The sequence below is a fragment of the Rhyacophila brunnea genome, unplaced genomic scaffold, assembly GCF_057557595.1.
Source record: "Rhyacophila brunnea isolate RB1 unplaced genomic scaffold, BYU_Rbru_1.0 scaffold_34, whole genome shotgun sequence".
Lineage (NCBI taxonomy): Eukaryota > Metazoa > Arthropoda > Insecta > Trichoptera > Rhyacophilidae > Rhyacophila > Rhyacophila brunnea.
Window position 1 is genome coordinate 262,482 of NW_028233006.1, and position 8,173 is coordinate 270,654.

An 8,173-nucleotide genomic window follows, 5' to 3' on the forward strand; every position below is an offset into this window, starting at 1 on the left:
ATTGGGAAGATAAAGAGAAGCGATCCAAATAATGGTTTTATGTATAAAAAACACAAAAATTTTGACATTAAACTAATATCCCCAAATTTAAAATCGTAAATTTATATGTTAAAGGTATGGGATACAAATTCGTCCACGTACAATCCAAAAATGTATAATATATATTATAAGTTCCTGTAAACATCGAGATCTATTTCCGATAATTTTAATTTATTCTTTTGTTTTTTTATTGATAAAAGTGATAACAATTAAAAAAACCGTGATTTATAGCGAAATAAATATATATTAACAAAAAGCATATAAACGTCCCGGAAGTTTATTGAAAAAAAATGCGAAGTTATGTTTTAAATAAAACAACTTTTATTGCATTATATTGCTACACAATTATTTAAAACGCTATTTAAATTAGAAACCATATTTACTTACACCATATATTACTAAACAATATATATAAATGAATAAAAATTTAAATTATTATTTGGTTTTCATTGACAAAAAAAAATACGAATATAATTTTTTTCACATTCTTTATCTGTTAAATGATATTTATATATAGTAGTATAAAACTTGGTTTTTCCTTTAAATACCCATCTGGAATATCTAACCCGATACCAATATAGTTTATAACCTATAATAACTAAATTTGAAAAAAATTTGATGATAAATAGAATTTATAAGCAATAATAAATGTATTTTTTAGATAGGTTTAATATTTTTTTTTAATAAAATGATATATGCTGTAATGTTTAATTGTGTTATTTAATTATGGGATCAAAATATCTTTGAAAAAATATTACCTTTATATGGGAAACTAATCATAATTTAGATATTAAATCTTAAAAAAGAACCAAAAAAGTATTATAAGTTTATTTTGAGCATAAATATTTGGAAATTTTTGTTAATGAGAAATCTGCAATAAAATTTCTGGGATGAATATACTTCTTGACGGAGGTGATAAAGCTACTTGGAATTATTTTTATTACTTTCTTTCAATTTAATATGTTTTTTTGTTTGCTCTATTTTCGATTATAAAGTAAATACAAAAATAATTACAAATTGATTATATATAAAACCAACCAAAATCACAAAATAGAAACTAAAAGGCTATTTATTATACAAAAATAGCTACGTATTTGTTAACAAATCATTTTTGTGCATAAAATCTAGAAATCGCTGCATAAATTTACTGGTTAAAGATAATTTGAGATTATAATCAGGAATTTTAACACTAGATAAAATTATTTTTATTTTAAATTTAAACTATTTATTGTTAAAAAAATCAAGAACTTGGCGACTTTATAGATGTTATATTCAGAAAATTTTATAATTTTTAATCTTAAGAAACCCAAAATCTTTGTATTGCAGAAAATAAGAATAAGCTGGTCGATTTTACACATTCAAAGCGTATGTTTTTCAAAAAAAGATATAATTTAACTAAAATAATAAATAAAATCTTAAAATACATATATAATTATATAATGTATTTTTTATGATAAATCTAAGATTTCTCAGGTAACAGATAATATATAATTTTTATTTATTTGGTTTCTTTTAAAAAAACCATCAATGCTAGAAAAACAAAAAAATTCGAGCATAAAAGGGTATTTTACACAAATCTCACATTCCTTTATAAATCATATCAGTCATTTTCAAACGTAAACAGCAAAATAAAATAAAGTAAAAAATATACTTCTGATTTACTTCATAATTCAAACCTCTTGCTTAGAAATGAAACCTAAACGTTATTTTCAGGACTTATATACGCACAAAAACTAATATTTTACAGTTTTACATAAGATGTAATGTGGGTGTGGATATATTTACTAAAATACATAAAATACTAAATTGCATTCCGTTACTTTACTTTCTTTAATTGATTTAGATGCATATTTTATGAGTGTACTTAAGAATTTATGAATAAGATTCACATTCTATATCTTACGCGAATAAATACTCAATGGATTTACTATTTTATCATCCCAGAATGTTTTATAGTCCAGTAGACTCAATACATTAGATATGATTTAAATAGCCAAATGATCTCAATTTAATATGAATATAATTACAATTTATAAAATTATCAAACAAAAATGCCTTGTTTTACATGCTATTTTTATGTAAAATATTAGATAAATCATATATAATATACTATTTTTAAATCAATAATATACCTTCATTTTAGGTTTCTTTTTTAAAAACAGTAATCCTAAAATATGACAAAATTTGTGAATTAATTTATTTTAAACATCATGCATTCATCGCTTAAAAATAAATGATAAACATTTTGAGCCGATTCTTCTATATATGAATAGGGACAACTCAGATGTATAATAAGGTTATACATAAATAAATACACTAAAATGATTATCTGTGTAGAAAATATAATTTTTAAGAATTTTTATACGTATAAATTATATTTTTTATCATTCAATTAGAAGCTGAAAGATACATTTGCGTTTCAAAGTGTCCATCAAAATTCAAATAGCATACCTAGGATCAAAATAAAAGCAGCATTCTTGTTCTTTTTTATATGACCTAAATCTAATTTCAAATGTCTACAAGGAGATTATTTCGTGATTTATAGATTCGTTTAGTTTAGGCTGGAATATTTCAGATGCAAGTAACTGAAATTAACACAATTTGTAAAAAAATTTATAGTTAAAACTCTACGGCTAAATTATACGCTATTTTTATATAGGATAAAATACTTATTTTTTTCATTAAAATTCGTTTTCCCTTAATTTTCCAGATAAAAAAAATATAAATATTGAAATCATTTTCAGCGTCATAAGAAAGAGATGCAATCAGACCTAACGAGTAAATTTCCAGACTAAATGTTTTTCTAGAGCATTTCTACGCAAAAGAATTGAAACTGGTGATATTTTAAAATTGAAAACAGTAAAAAAACTAATACTTGTTGTATATGCATATAAAACAGATAAAAATGTATTTAATGGTTACAAAAACCTTTATAAAAAATAGATTGAGAAAACAGATGAATAAAAAGATATAAAATTAGAAATAAATATATAATCAGTCTAAGACAAAATATACTTTTCCAAACATATTTAAATCGTTATATTTCTTTAATTTATAAAATAATACAAATATTTTATTTATGTAATTGTTTTTGTTATCAAAAAAACGTGTGTATTTTTATAGAAAAATTTAATGGGTTAATATTTTGAAAGAAAATAAAACCGTATAATTAGACTTGCATAAAACATACAGTAATATTATAACGGATATAAAATCATAATACATTTATCAAATCACGCGAAATTTATTCTAATAATTTACAATTTCATAAATATAGATATTTATATGCGAAACATCAAAAATTCTATAATAATCATATTGAGCACTTTCTTACAATAATAAATTATATAGAGAAATATTTGAAAAATTTGATAGTCATTTTAAGCTTGGCTATAGAGTTCGCAAGAAAATAAAGCTAAATTCGATGGTTATATTAGGCATTTTACTTGCTTTTATTTGTCTTAAAAGCATAAACAGGGCTTTTTTAATTTATAAAAAATCTTATATTAATTGAAGGTGGAACGTATTGATCCAAGAAAAAGATTTTCATTGAATTCGGATAGTTTATTTTAAATATTCAGAACAGAAAGTTATTTTTAAAAAGATATAAATATGTATTCCAAGATCTAAAACACATGTACGTGGTAGCGAAAAGTAATTTAAAACATTTAATTAAGTAAAAAAACCCCGAATTTCGTAAATAAAATCTATAATTTTCTACGATATACTTAATTCACTATAATTTATAATTAAACCGTTATGTTTTTTATATATTTTAAACAGTTTTGTTCAATAACCCACTAGAAAGCTTTCAATATCGCCCAATATTCTTTACAAGATCACAAAATTACAAATACATAATATTTAATAATATAAAAATAGAAGTGTTAAATCTACATATCCAGCTACAGATATTTATATGTTGAAAAAAAGATGGCTAATAAGACATTAAATTGGTATTTTTGAAACACTTTTTGCATCGTAAGCTAGGCATAAGCGATCTTATTTATTTATGAGCGCATAAATATTTTTTAGCTATTTAATATTTCGCAAGCAAAACTTAATGTTCTCTTTAAAATATATTATACAGATTCTTCCCCTCATCTCTTCATATTTACGGTCATCCGGAAAGCATTCCTTTCTTTCCAGAAAGCCAGGCATTAAAAGCATATTTCACATGAAAGATAGGACAATAAATTCACAAAAATAGAATATTATAATACGTTTAAATTTTATTTAGGTATATCAAATCACTTCAATATAATAAAACAAAGAAGCACTAAAGAAAATGCCACTATTTACTTATTACAAAAAATACCATGGTTGCGTTCATATCATGGCTTAAAGATATTAATTTCTTCATTTGCAGTTTAGTTTTGTATAAATTCGACATTACTTACATTTAAAACGAAATTGTAGCAAATTGTCAATACTGTATTTTAAATTTTGATTTATGCTATTATTCATGCTTTTAGTCATACTCCAGATACTTTTAGGCAGCAATATAAATTTACAAACTTTCATGCTTTTAACACTCTTTTAGTTTTTATTATGATAAATACATTTACAATTCATTAATATAAAAAATTTTTTCATTTAAAAGAAGAATTTTTATACATGCTTTTGATTTTTTTTTGTCTATCAACAACCCTTTTTCGTCAAATTAATATTATGTGATTATATTTACAATTTTTTTTTATATTTTGAAATTCATTTTTTTGTGAATAGATAAAAAAATAGATCTAGCCAAGTAAAATGCCTTGTGGTTACATGTGCCAGATCGCTTTTGTAAATCTTTTCAATAATGTTTATAGCTTTAAAATTTACCTGCAGTAACATAAACTTATCAGAAACGATTTTTTTTATAATAACAGAAATTTGCGGATGCCTTTGTTAAATAGTATAAATTAATTGTTAAAATTTGTGCCTATAATCAAATTATAAAAGCAAAATAATTACATTGGAAATAAAATTATCTTGCATTTATGCAAATGATTCTAATTTTAATCTATTTTATGTGTAACAGAGCACTATTTTTCGCTTTGATGTGATCTTTCTGTTTTTTTATACTTTTTATGCATCGAAAATACATTTATATTTCTGATGTACATGATATATGCGAATTTTTTTTTAATTTTTCTCTGATAAAATTATAATAAAAATTTTTTTTTCCTAATAACTTTCTTTTTAATGATTATAGGTGTCTATATATCGCGCATAAACTTATTATTTATTTCCTCTTTTTGTGTCTATTTAATGATATTGAGTAGCATTAAATGATACAATTCTCATCTAGAATCGAATAATACTTGTTTCTTGAATTCAGTTCTGAAAAAATTAGATATTCTTAAAATAATAGTCCAATAAATAGACGAGAATTTATTCGATAAAAAGATCCACTTTTTTCCGTATGCTTAAGTATTTAATTTATATTTTCTTCCAAAATATACAATATACTCATCACATTACGAGTGATTGATTGTTTATCAAGAAAAATGAATTTCTATATAATATATGAAAATATTATTTTTTTCTCTTATGTTTCAGATTAAAAACATAAGGGTTTATACGAGAAAGCTCGAGATTATAAAAATATTGTTATTAAGTCATCCTGAATATATTGTCTTCTGCATGTATATAATCCTTTAAAAGGTTAATAAATATTTTTCAGGTGATCCCACCAATAAACAAACATGGAATAATTTAGTATGGTATATTTCATGCTTCTTTACTCTGCTCATAGTATTCTTTTTACGACCCTTTTACGTGCTGACGCGTGGAAATTTACATTTTATTGTATTATGAGCAACAAAAAAGCTTTTAATTACATCTATAAAGCTCTCACATGCGGCTCAAATGCATTGAAAAATTATTGATCCACATTTTTATTTTTTGAGTCTTATGAATTACATATTTTTTATTTATTAAGGCAGTTTTTTGACAATTTAAAGTCGACCTGTGCAACTTAGGTAGTTTTATGCCTGTGATTTTGTTTATCTTATTTAAATTGCTGTATTTATAGCATAATTTTTTGGAAGTAACATGTAAGGATTTTTTATTGGGTTTCGGTTTTGATAAATTCCTGATAATATATTTTTTTAGGATATTAATTAAAAATGTGGAACATATTAAATATGATTTATCAGCATCTGAATCGTCATAATCCTACAAGTGTAGGGCAAAGATTATACTATATGTCATAATATGGAATGAAGTAGAAACACAATGAAATATACCATTAAGAGCTGAAATTTCTAAAAAGTCGATGTATAAATATAAACTATCGGATTATTGTAAACTCTTGAACTAGATGGCCTTGAGAAATCAAGAGGTATAGAAAAGAAGAAAGAGAAGAGTATATATATGATGTGACTACGAGAAATAAATTACTTTATTCAGATGAAAAAATTCAAAAATTTAAAATAAACCATATTTTAATTATAACGCCTTTTGAAATTATATAAACGCCCAACAAATAGCCTAATTATATTGAAATCAATGTATAAATATATGTTAAAAATATTATTATTGATAAAAAGTTGCATTTCAGATGTTTTTATTACACAAAAACTTTACTGCTATAAAAATAGCGAAATCTTTAATTAGGATCGGGGTGAATCTTTCAAAATTTAATATGTGTTTACAAAAAAAAATAGATATACTAAACAAGTATATTCTTGAGGCGAGTTTTAAAGGTTTATAATAAGAAAAGAGCAAGAAATTTACAATATCAAACCAGACATAAATACAATTGAATTATCACTGTTAAATCACCATTATATAAGACATCGATAAAATCCTTGATAAATATCATTTAAATAATATTAAATCAAAGATACTTCTAAATTTATGGTAATTATGATTCTTAAAGATGCAAAACAACAAGCTGTAATGAATTAGGTAGTATATAAAAACATTTAATTATATCATTTCCGGGTATATTTTTCTTTCTAAATAAAATTTAAACTTTGTGACATTAATAGAAATAAAGAAATATATAGATAGCCTAGGAATGTAGAAAATATGATCAATTAACGATGATTTTTTAAATTTAGAAAAGAAGTAGTATCATGAATCATAAAATGTTATGATAGAGTTCCAAACACCATATTTAGTTATTTAGATTCTTATGAATATCAAGGAAAGCCGATATTTGTTCCTATACAAAGGAAAGGGGTTGCTATTAGCAGTCAAATTAATAGGTCTTAAATTAATAAGATATAATGAGAATGGTTTATAAGATTTGAAAGTTTCGATAAGTATCATTTACAGTCTTTTAAAGCAATCCAACATTTTTCCACAAGCCAATTTAAAATTTATTAAGATTTATAGTGGCGATGGTTGAGTGTGCGAATATTTAACATCATCCTCAAATTTATTGGATTTAAGATTTGAATCTTTCACACGCAAGGGAAACGAAAATTACCAAACTGTCAATTAATGCTGTCTAGCTGTAGGTATACAGCAAAAACTGTTAGACCGGAAAACAGTAAGAGAAAGCTTTCAGCAATAAACATACACTTAATATAGGTGTTGAAAAGCAGAATAGATTTGAGAAAGGAAGTGCAAGCAATTAAAGCCAGTACTGGTATGATGGGTTGCTTACCGTAGCGGTGGCCCGATTGAAGTGATCAACAACGTTAATATTTTTTGATTAAAAATCATTTGTTTAACGCACTTATAAAATATACCAAATTTATAATGCACTTTACAAATATTCCAAAATTTAAAAAGTCGAAATTTGGTGTAAACAGCGTTAATATATTGAAAAAGATATGATATTTACCATATAAATGATAGATTTAAAGAATATTTTTATATAGCTTGCCACTGATCGCTTCTCATCCATGATGTGTTTTTAGGTTTGACACATATATTCACATAAAATAATAAGAACAGTCCACAAAAAGATTAGTTTAAAATCATAAAAACAAAATTTAATGAAATGAAAATATTTTTCGAGTGTATCCTTGTATTTTTATTTTATTATATGAATAATATATATAATGAATGCGATTCATAGTTTTTATAGCGATTTTTTATTTCTATCACGATTTTCTTTTAAAACTAAGAATAATATATATAATGAATGCGATTCATAGTTTTTATGGCGATTTATTATTCTTATTACAAT